Genomic DNA, 12809 nt, shown 5'->3' on the forward strand with positions numbered 1-12809 from the left:
ACGTTATTTGATATACTAAGGGCCTGATTACAAGGTGGGCTGAAATTTCTCTCCGCCCACCGGGCTTAAATTTCGTTGCTATCACATGATGAATTTCAGCCTGGGCGCAAAAGGAAACTACTCTGATAGCAATCTCGTCCCCAGAGTCCGCTTTGCTTTTGGACAGCACCAAGAACACAGACTCTTGCCACTTCAAAAGCAGTAAGTCCGCAAATTACGGACTTCCGGCTCGTCCACCCATGCTCAGAAATTTGAAACAACAGTGGTTGTCAACGGTTACAAAAATTGACCTTCACTACGACTGCGCATAAATTGGAAGTGGCCAGAGTTCGTGTTGTTGGTGCTGACCAAAAGAAAAGCGGACTCTGTGGAGGAGATTGAACTGAGATGCGAAAACACAGTCGTTGCGCATGCTCACGTTCCTTTTTCAGCCCAGGCTGAAAAAATGATAGCGATTACAAGGATTTTCAGCCCGTTTTCGCGGGCTGAAAATCCTTATCAGGTTTAAGAAACCGGGCTAGGATTTTCAGCCCGGGCTGAAACCTTCTCCATGTAGTCGCAACGTTCATTTTAAGAAGATTTCTTTCAGGACCCGGGCTGAAACTCGCCATGTCATCGGGCCCTTGATAAGGTCGCTGAGTTTAGTGTTCTTTAGTGTATCATGAAGCCAGTAATTATACGAAAACCCCAAACGTCCCCACGTATTCGAGTTTATTATCATCGTTTTATGATGTTGCGACATGTGTGGCCAAACGCACGCAACATATCTCAACAGGGTGGCCAAACGTACGCAACATGTGCCCAACAATGTTACAAGATGTTGCGTTGAAATGTTGCGAGCGTTTGGCCAGGCCTTATTAGACTACAATTATTTTTCTTATACTTCTACTACTCACAAAAACAACTTAAAAACAAGTGAGCAAAATGAAGACGTTTTTAACTGACTCTCAGTCTGTGTATGTTCTTGAAACTCTGGTTAACCTTAGCCTGAACGTACTTATAAAAGAGATTTTTAGAAAAAAAAAGAGTATATATAACTACAATGTTGATCATGTAAACATTTTTCGAGGTACAGGAAAATGGAGAATTTCCTTTTAAATATTCTTCTGTAAGTGTTTCGATTTTCACTGAAGAAAAAGTTAATCTGACCGTTGGAAATCAGTCAAATCTTAATTTAGGGCAGTTCACGTAATCGGCGCCATTTTGAATGCCATTTCGCTATAAACCACAGGGAGGTGATTTTCACGTCATATCCTCTATTTTGGTGCACCAAAAAAACAAACCTCTCATTAGCTTCTTCGTACTCCGTACCAACCTTTTTTTTCTTTTTTCTTTTTTTTTCGCTAGATTGATCATCAGGCCAGACAGAGAGCTTAAAAACAGACTGGATCAGCAAAAAGGACTACAGATTCATTATGAAACACTTGACGCTGTTATTGAGGAGCAGGCGAAACGCAGTCGGTTAGTGCGCGGCTTTTGGAGCAAGAAGTCCCCAGCTCAATCCTCGGTTTAGCGTCTGTTTCGACTTTCCTCTGATCCGTGTAGCTGTAGCTTTAAATACCCGTAAAATGGAGCACTGACAGAGGGAGGGAGGAGGGGGGGGGGGGGGGACCATAAAGGGCGGGACCGTCGGCTTCCATTGATACCAGCCTAGTAGCTGAAGGAATTACCGACTTTAAATAAAGTGACTTTACTTTTACCTACTGTAGCTACGTAAAACAGAAAATTTGTTCAAAGTCCCCAATCAACATCATTCGCTTCTTTGATTTAATTTTCTTGATACAGATCTTGTTAGTTGTCTTTTATTCATTGTAAAGAGTATATGTAACTAAAAAAATGTACTCCACGTATTGCCACATGACTTAGTTTATGAAAACCGTCCGCATATGCAAGCGAATAAGGTCTGATATCTATCGCTTCATAGTGATTAGAGCTTAGCCTAGTGGACCTGTTTTCAGGTCTCCAATCACAGATCCGTCAGTTCTCTTATTTGGCTCCGTGTCTCTGTAAAGATTCCACCTTCTTGGTTTGTGTTGGCCGAGCGCAATCTGGTACGAACCCCAAATGCATGGCTCTAAGACTCTCAGCCGACCAAAAGAAACGATGGGTTCTTAACGCCGTGCACGCGCAGAATCAATATAACACTATCTTCAGATTTCGCTTTCCGCTACAAACTAAGATGGTAGCTAAATTTGACATTCAAAGACTCAAAAGGACTGTGAACAGTGCACTTGAATTTAACTTCTCTAATATATTTTTTTCTAGTGCTCTTTTTTTTTAAAATTTGCGTTTCACTTCATTTTCAGTGATTGTCTTACCGTAAATTATTCTTTTCATTTTCTTGTTACCAGAAAGGGGGAGGGTGGGGGTAGGGGTGGAGATTGGCCTCACATACAAAATTGACAGAATGCTCTTCCAAACCTGTAAACTTGTCTTGTTTGGAGCCTTTCTTAACCCCACAGAAACCAAATTTAGGTAGTAGACTAGTAAGAAGTGTGTTTTCTCTGACTACGTTTTCCATGAAACTGGTTTTCCAGCATTTATTAACAAAAATCAGTGTTGTGCCAAACCTAATGACTGGTTAACAAGTGGGACGCAAGCAAATGCCCAATTGATATTCGTTGACGCTGTAGAAGTTTTTAACATGTATTGTCTTTCTTAAGGACAAATAAGCCGAAATCAACAACTTGATTCGTGTGCGCTAGGAGAGTCATCAGCTTCTGGCTTTCGTATGTTCCTCGTAGTTTTGCGTCGTACGTGTAAACCAGCCTTAAGAGATACGTCCAATATGAGATTTCCACGAAACACCCCTTAGAGAGACTAAAAAGCACTATTTGCCCCTTCCCCTACTTAATCATTTCTGAAAGGGTCCCCCTTTAAGAAATTATTAATTCATGGTCCAAAAGCTGGTCATGGGTACCACCGAATTTTGAAATTATTTGCTTTCTATCGGAAGAAATACTGTGCAAAGTTTGTCAATTTTTTTGCGGATAGACTCGGCCACCTGAGGCCTTCAATTGCAGGGTGAGGCTAAATCGCGTGGGTGGGTGGGTCGTGGGTAGGTGGGTCGTGGGTTGTGGGTCGTGTTTGTTTGAAGATCAAAAAAGATATATATTAGCTCCCTCAGTGCTCGGTCCAAATTTGTGTTAGGTCTTAAGTCTTGTCTGTTTCGAGAATTTCCAGTCGTTGATAAAAAAAAGGGTTAGGGTTAGGTTAGGGTTAGGGACCCACGACCCATGACCCATAACCCACGACCCACCCACCCACGCCGATTAGACACTCTCTCAATTGCAACCTTGGTTATTCAAGTATTGTTTTTATTTCACATTGTGTTTTTGAGAAATCGACTGACGAACTTAATGTCATTGTGGCAAAGGGAGATTGTAACAAATAGATTAACAAACAAATAGTCTATGTACTTTAAACTGATTTCTTAGGAATCAGAGGCAATGAATTGAGGCGATGTTTATTGACGTATTTTTTTTAATTAACACGAGACAATAAATAAAATGAAAATGAAACAAGTTCAATGTCCTTGTTATTCCCTTCACACGCCTACAAATGCTTGTGCTCGAGCGTCTTGAGCTTTGTCATTTAATCTATATACCAGTGTGGTCTAGACACACGAGGCTTAACCTCTTCGTCCTAAGGATGAGGCCAAACTCAAATTCAGTGTACTTTATTTTAATAAGCGCAGTGGAAAACTAAAATAATGTTAAAAGTAAATAGATTGAGTCTTTCTCGCATATTTTCAGGTAAAACCTCTCTGCAGAGCATTTTTCAGAGCACCAGACTAAAGATTAAAATTTAATAAGAAATGACTATCATAATTTTTACGATAATCAACGCAGATGTCTAGGTGGCACAGTTGGTAGTGTGCTAGACTATGGTGCGAGAGATCGCAGGTTCGAAGCCGAGCTGCTGGAGTATACGGCCCATGAAAGAAGGTAAGGGTGACTTGATAGTAGGCAAATAGGTTAACTAGATAGGTAGTTAAGCACAACTACGACGATAGGGGGTAAATGATAGTAACAACATAAGGGAGAAGGGGGGCACTTAATGGGAATAGGGTAGTAGAGGAGGAAACGAGAACAGGGGAGAAGTGCTCAGGAGATGAGATGGGTGGGGATCAACAGGGAAAAGTTTTTTTTTTTTATGTTACAGTATTAGACAAAAATATTTTTTAAATGTCGCGGAAAGCAAATTCAACCAATTAGGTGGCAGGATTCCAGTCACGTGCCCAAAACTGACCAATCACAGCGCTAGTTTTTGTCTATTCCGCGAAACTACGTATGCTGAAAGTGATCCGCCAAAATTCTAGAAATTCTCGCTTCTTGATTGGTCAGTTTTTGGTCACGTGACCAAAGTCTTGCCATCTGATTGGCTAAACATGCTTCCCGCTTCCTTAACGATGAAAAGACATAATAAACAATGACAATTCCAATAAGAAGGTCCAAATAGTGTTGTTCGATAATTTCCTTTTGGAGCATCAAAGTTTCTTAACGTTGCTCCATCCAGATATTTCTTCTGCATTTCACTAGCTGTTCGGGGAAATTTCTGCAAGCGCCAATTTCATCTTGAATTCTAAGGAAAACAAATAGACAAGCAAACAAATTTATTATACTACAACCAAAAACTAGAATAAATTAACACAATAATAAATTGGTCATTGCTTCAATGCTTTGCAAGTCATTGCAAGCTATTATTAGCTGTTATTTCACCAAATACATCCTTATTTTTGAGATCATTAAGGCAGAAACGGCCAACGAAAACAAATTTCGTCAAATGTTTTTGACGCCCATATTGCTATAGCAGAGGAATGATGGAGAAAAATTACTTTCTGAAATGAATTTTTGAAACATTAGCAGTGCAAATAACCTCATACTGAATGGCCTGTACAAAGGCGCGGAATCAATAAACAATAATGATTAAACAATGGTTGGATATTGTCACAATCTAGTTCATACGGAAGATATCTGTTTACAAACATTGCTTTTGTTATTCAAATGTGCCAAACTCAGGAACAAAAGAAGACCCTTTGTTTCGATAGCCAATGAGGCTCTGGTTGGCACATTAATGGCAATCGGTGACGTCAACCATATCTTCCATATTGCTTTTGTTTAAGCGAACCATTCCATTGTCTTCACTTCAATTTATTCCACTTTACCAGTTAAATTTTTAAGTCGTTAGAATGGCAGAGAGCATATATAGTACATACCTTCAAAAGTCGTCCCAAATGTTGTGGAATTGAACTCTTGATCTCGCTTGTGTCCGTTCGTTCGCCTGAATGAAACCTCTTTCGTGAAGGGAGTTTTTCTATCACGTCACCAGTAGGCATATTGGTTTTCTAAAACAAACGGCAAAAAATAAATGAAAAAGAGTTAAATTCCCAAAAGAACCTTTTTCTCTTGCAATATGGCCTTCTTTTCTTTGTTTTCTTCCCATCATCGGCTGCCATGATGTGGACATGTAACAAATTCTTTCGAATTTTGCCCAGTCAAGCGCTTCGATAAAATCGGCCGTATAAGCTATAACCTATAGCTAAACAATGTTGACCGGTCTATGTGACAGTAACACAACAGGTCTTATTCAATAGAAGGCACAAAGCGGCACCCATTGTTTGTAAGTAGTTAAATTTTGTATTGTTTTTTTAACTGTTCACTTTTGTTCAAAGCGATAACCAAAACAAAGAAATGGCCTCCAAATTGGGACGTGAGATGAGGCTGTTCAGCATAAAGATAAATAAAATTGTAACTGACTACAATAAGCATGAGGCTTGCACCAAATTCTGATTGGCATAACAAAAGATTCAACATTTCAGACTTCAACAATAACAATGACGCATATGACGTCAATCAACAAATAACGGAAGCCATATTGGTTTCTAGCCTTGAGCCCAAACTCCTTCCCTTTTCATACCTTGCCGAAAGCAAAAGAGAGAGCCTGGGTTCGAAACTGCTTTGTGGCCCAAACTAGTCCGATGGGAATACAAGTAAATAACATCTTAAGTCACCATTAAAAACATTGCTGCTAAATAAGAGCAAAACAAGAACGCTCAAAACATGATACAATATTATTGTACATGATCATTTAAAGCTGTATTTCTCACCTGCAGAAGCGTTACATCTTTTCAACACTCTGGTGATGATCAAAGTTCTGTAAAACCAAAGATGAAGGATCAGATAGCCCGTAATTCGTGCCTCGCTCCAAAAAGCGTGAGCAAATAGCATAATGTAAATCGATGACGTAATTGTCCGTGATTGGTTCCAAACTTGCAATGCATTATTCATGAAAAATTCCTGAATTTGCCAGAATCTGCTTCTCTTTGTCGTGTGAAGATGTCTTCGAGATACGCCTTTTAATTTTAATTTTGAAGCTCGAAGAAGACTGCTTGGCGAAGAAAATTAGTGCGACAGGCCACCTTGGGGAAACCTTTAAGTCAAGGTAAGCTTCACCTACACTGAAAACGTTTTTCCGCTTTTTTTGCGATAAAAACGACAAGCTAAGCAAAGAAATATTATGAGTGTTCGCACGTGCTGCAAACTCTCCTCATTTACAAAATTGTAAATTCAACTCTAAAGGAAACTCAAGTCTTCCTAAAATTCAAAGTAAAAGTCATTTTCAAACAAAAGCGCTCCAAGGTCACTGCTTGTTAAAATCTATCATTTTCTTCTTGACTCAGCGCATTGCAGCATAAATTGTTTAGTCTCCCAGGACAAGAATTTTGGCCGTTGAAAATCATGTTGGCAAATAAAGTGACATAAGAAATCTGGCACCCGCAAACAAAAATTATGCGGTACTTTTGATTGCATATTTTAAATTAATAGCTTCTTCTGGTCTTTTTTGTTTGCAGTCAAATATCAGTTCTCGCAAGACATGGAGACGGACGCCAGGAAACGGATTTTCATGCCATACTGGCATTTTTAAGGTAAATATTTCTTACATTATGAACAGTTCTCGTTGAGTTTTTTTTTTATTTAATTTGTGTACATGTTGTATATTTAACCTGTTCTACCTCATCTCAATTTCAGGAAACCATCAAAGTGGACAGCGAGTGCAACACAAAAGACTGAATGGTTCTCTCAGAAGTGAATTCGATAAAGCTAAGAAAGGTTATCATATTGTTATTGTTTTAAATGGTGGCTTAGCATAGTATAGCAGCTTTCTAAGAAACAGCTGGCTATCAATATAGACGAAAGATCATCATTTGGACAGTGCCTGGAGTTTTCACTTGACTTAGAGTAACAGAACTTGAGAGGAGAAGCAATTGAGAAGCAAGAGGAAAACATTTTCACAACTACAAGGACAATCATACTTGAGATCTACATTGAAATCGAAAGCCATTGCTAAGTTTAAAATAGTATTTTTGCAAGCCACCATTACAACTTTGAGCGATTTTGGTTTCCAGTTTCGTACTCGGCGCAAGACACATTGACTTTCAAATTCATGGATGAAAGTGTTTCGCTTAGGTACGCGCGTTGATCAAAATTCAGTGAAAGTTAAAAACGATCCTGCTGGCAAAAAGCGATAAGAGAACCTTTATCTATGATCGCTCAATGTTGATATTTCAATATTATATATTACGTTACTATAAGTTAATATAGCAGAAAGGATGAGATTTTTAGGGAGGCATTGATAGATGACATTGGCTAAACATAATATAACGCAAGCGCATAGGGTGCTTACAACAGAAAACATAGTCTCACAACAGTACATACATATACTGAGACACAGGTCTGCAAGAGTACATACAAACACAGAGACAAAGGCGCACAAGAGTGCATACAAACACTTAAGAGACAAGTGCAAAAAAGCACATAGAAACACTGAAATACAGGCGCACAAGAGTACATACAAAGACTTAGACACAGGTGTACGAGAGTAAATAGAAACAGTTAGACGAAGCACGCAAGAATACATACAAAAAGACAACGGCGTGCAAAAGTTCATAGACGCACTGAGACACAGGTGCACAAGAATAGACGCAAACTTAGACACAGACGCGCATCAATACATACAATAGACACAGGCGCGCAAAAGTGCATAGAAACACTGCGACACAGGCGCGTAAGGTACATAAATACTGAGATACAGGCGCACAAGAGTGCATGCGAACACTTAGACACAGGCGCGCAAAGGTACATACAGTTAGACATAGATGCGCAAAAGTACATAGAGACACTTGAGACACAGGCGCACAAGAGCACATACAAACACTTAGAAACAGGCGCCCACAAGTACATAGAAGCACTGAGATACAGGCGCACAAGAGTGCACGCGAACACTTAGACACAGGAGCGCAAAAGTACATACACTTAGACATAGATGCGCAAAAGTACATAGACACCGAGACACAGGCGCACAAGAGCACATACAAACACTTAAGACACAGACGCGCAGAAATACACACTGAGACACGGGCGCACAAGGGTATATACAGACACTTAGACACAGGTGAACAAGAGTACATACAAAAACTTTGAGGCAGACGAAAAATATTACATGTTAACACTTAAACGCAGGCACGCAAGATTGCATACAAACACCTAGAATTAGGCACAACGAAACATACAAACACTGAGACACAGGCGTGCAAGAGAGCATACAAACACTTGACACAGGAGCACAAGAGGACATAAAAACACAGACAAAGGCGAACAAGTGTAAATACAAACAATAGGCCATTTCCGAGTTTGTGCCTGCCTCATCTTCAAAGCGAGTCTAAGTGCAAAGTTTTTGTTAAGTAGAATGTGTATGTATGTAAAGTAGAACTAATTACCATCACAAAAACTTCGCACTTAGACTCGCTTTGAAGAGAAGGCGGACATGAACTCGGAAATGGCCTATTAGACACAGGGCACAAGATTACATACAAACAATTAAGCACAGGCGCGCAAGGGTATACGTACATACGAACCCTTAGACAAAGGCGCACAAGAGTAAAAAAGCTAATACACAGGCCTACAAGAGTACATAGAAACAATTAGACACAGGCACGCAAGAGTACATACAAACCTTAGACAAAGGAGCACAAGAGCACAAACGCTAATACACAGGCCTACATTAAGACTACGTACAGACACTAAGGCCCATAAGTGCATAAGAGTACGCGCGAACACAAAGACACAAGCGCAAAAGTCCACAAACAGACAGCAAGACAAAATTTTATCAAAGTACCTACAAATACTCATACTCGCGTGGAAGAGAATACATACTATCATTTTCACACAGACAAACAAAAGAATACGAAGGCACAAGCAAATTTGTAACTTAAACGGTCAAATACTGCAACACATGCAACCATAAGACTTTAGACAAACGTTAACGTGCCCTGCGCACAAGAGGGAACAGAAACATTCACCTACGACCATATTTGAGAACACATACAGACTTTGAAATAGGGACACAAGAGTGGAAAATTGAAGTGATCCTCTCACTAATCTGGACAATTCAAGCAATTGTGTCTTATAGACATCTAAAAAAATAGGCCAGTTTCGTATTCTAACGGTTGGACTGGATCTAGCATGAAATGGAGGCTAATGCGGGCAAATTAATAGGCCATTTCCGAGTTCATGTCTTCCTCCTCTTCAAAGTGAGTCTAAGTGCGAAGTTTTTGTGATGTTAATTAGTTCTGCTTTGCATATGAATGAAAACTAATTTTCATAAGAAAAACTTCGCACTTAGACTCACTTTGAAGAAGAGGCAAACATGAACTCGGAAATGGCCTATTTGCATTTGAAAAGTTTTGCCCGCATTAGCCTCCATTTCATGCTAGATCCAGTCCAGCCGTAAGAATTCGAAAATGGTCTATTCAGTTGGTTCCAACGGGATTCGAACCCATGACCTCTGAGACGCCGGTGAAATGCTCTTCCAACTGAGCTATGAAGCCACTCAGTAGATGGAGCATTTGTTCCGGACACAAGAGTATATACAACGAAGAATCAATTTTAAAACAGCAACTGCAAAGCCAAAACAACGAGCTAAAGATGCGCAATAGAAACGATAAGACACGGGATCACAAGAGACAACTAGGAAGAGTTGCCAAGGCGTGCATTTAAACATCATACACCTTATTCCAAAATGGCCGCTGATTTATGCAGATACAAATTGGCCCTTCTTGCCTCGTTCAAGATAAAATATTCTTTTGAATTTTAAGCTTAAGAACGAGGCATCAAGGGCTAATTTGAATAAAAACAAAAGAATATTTAAATGGCGGCCATTTTGGAATAAGGTGTATGGTGAAATGAATATAAGTGCGTACAGTCGCTAAGACGAAGGGAAACAATCTTGGTACAATCTCTTAAGACTGAGGCACAGGATAGAGTTTACATAACTTTACTGAGACAAGGTGCAAAAAGATAATACTTAAATACTTGACCACCCTCCCTCCCCTCCCCCCACCCCAGTACGCATTAGACGACACGCAGATATGCAGAAACAGACGCACAATACATTTTAACTTTAAATTGAATGCACAGACTGGCACAGGAATACGAACGAACTACAATACTGCGTTCAACACTATCGACAAATACTGCGAGAGGCGCGCGAGCAAAAATCGCATGTTGCACACAATAAAAGCAAAGATCATTTTGCATTGCTTAATGGTATTTTAAGGCAGTGCGCAATAATGTCTGTAAATGGGTATATATTATCAATGCCTCCTAAAATCTCTACTTTTCGCTTATTAAATCATAATAACAGATGAGAAAACTGCAATGTCTAAATAACGAGCAAATGAATTTTCTAAAATCGGGCATTTTCTTTTAATATTTTGATCAAATAGGGAAAATAAGACAAAGCGCGAAAGCAAACACAGGGACAGACAAAGGCGCACAAGAGTACATATAACCCTTAAGACACATACACGAAACAGAAGGACAAGAGTTCACACAAACAATGAGACAAAGGCGCAAAAGAGAACATACAATTAGTAAGACACAGGAGCACTACGCAGATACAAACACCAAGACACAGATGCACAAGACTACATACAAACATTAGGGAGCTTAAGCACGCGCGTTTTTGAGACGCGGACGGCAACCGGAAGTAAGCTTTTTTCCCTTTTATCTTTTACTTACACAACCACATTTACATTGCTAAGTATCTTTTCTCCATTAGAGATGATTAGTATAAAAATCTTGGAGACACCACCGTCCCGGCAAGTGGAATGATCTCTTCCGGTTGCCGTCCGCGTCTCAAAAATACGCTTGCTTAAGCTTCCTACTAAGACACAGAGACGCAAGACTACATACAGACACAAAGACGCAGATACACAACAGTAGATACGAATACTAAAACACAGGTGTACAAGACTACACAATGGCATAGACTGACACCGGTGCAGACAAGAACATACAATCAGTAAGACAAAGGAGCACAACGCAGACGCTAATACAAAGGCTCAAACGAAAGAGTACATACATAGACTTAAAATAGGAAAACAAGCGTAACCCACAAATACTAAGGCAAAGGTGCACAAGAGTACAAATATTAAGACACGGACACATAAGTACATACGCACAATAGGCCAGTTTCGTATTCTAACGGTTGGACTGGATCTAGCATGAAATGGAGGCTAATGCAGGCAAATTAATTTGCATTTGAAAAGATTTGCCCGCATTAGCCTCTATTTCATGCTAGATCCAGTCCAGCCGTAAGAATTCGAAAATGGTCTATTGAACAAACGCGTAATAGAGTACACACAAACATTAAAACACTACAGCATAGATCCATGAGAGTACATAAAAACTCTAAAGAAGGGTACACCAGAGAGTCTATGAAAACACTCAGCCAGAGGGAAACAAGAGTAGTCACAAGCATTGAGACACGGGCGAACAACACAGCGCATAGACACTAAATCAAAGGACAAACGGCTACATACAAACACCAAACATTTGCCTAACACTACGTGCAATCACTTACACAAAGGACCACAGGAAAAAACAAAGAATAAGAAATAGTCGCGCACGAGTACATACGAAAACTATTACATAAGCGCAAAAGAGCAGACGTAAACATGAAGAAAAAGGAGCTCAAGAGTACACAAAACAGTAGAACGTGGGTACACAACAGTTTTCGCAAACACTTCGACATAAGTGCACAAAATTACGCACGAACCCATAGACATAGGTGCGCAAGAGTAAACACAACCATTTTGAAAAAGGCGCACGACAGTACACAAAAAATCAAGTAGGCTATACAAAAACACTTAGACATAGACGCAATGGGATAAATACAAACACTTTGAAATTGACGCACAAGAGTGCACGCACGCACAAGCTTCACCACGGACGCTTAAGAGTACACACGCTTATACACAGGCGCACAAGAGTACACGCAATCACCAAGAAACAAGCGCATAAAAGTTTTCCTAACAAGTTAGGCCGGGATGCCGGGTGTTAAGATTCTTGAAAATGATTAAAAGGTAACATTCAAAAAGTGTCTTATAATAAGCTCTGTATTTGCAAAGACCGTTAACAGGCATTGCAGTTTTAATCTCAAACTTTGGAGGAAAAGACCCTTTCTGGTTGTCACTGGTTTTAAGAACACACTGCTTAGGCGACGCATTTCACTTAAAATAAGTTTCTTTTTCTAGCATTTACGAGCTCAAGCTTTCTCTGCGTAGGTTTTGCGCATTGCAAATCAGTGTGGGGTAGAAAGGGTCGTTATCTTTTAATAAACATGGCAGTTATGAAAATAAGAGACAAAAGCGTAGTTTTCGGCGCAATTTTTTCACAAGAAAGAGAAGCTTTCATATAGTTGCAAGCTTAAAGTACAGCTTAACGCATATTTTTCGTCTACAATAT

This window comes from Montipora foliosa, chromosome 7 (assembly GCF_036669935.1).
Source record: "Montipora foliosa isolate CH-2021 chromosome 7, ASM3666993v2, whole genome shotgun sequence".
NCBI classification, from domain to species: Eukaryota; Metazoa; Cnidaria; class Anthozoa; order Scleractinia; family Acroporidae; genus Montipora; species Montipora foliosa.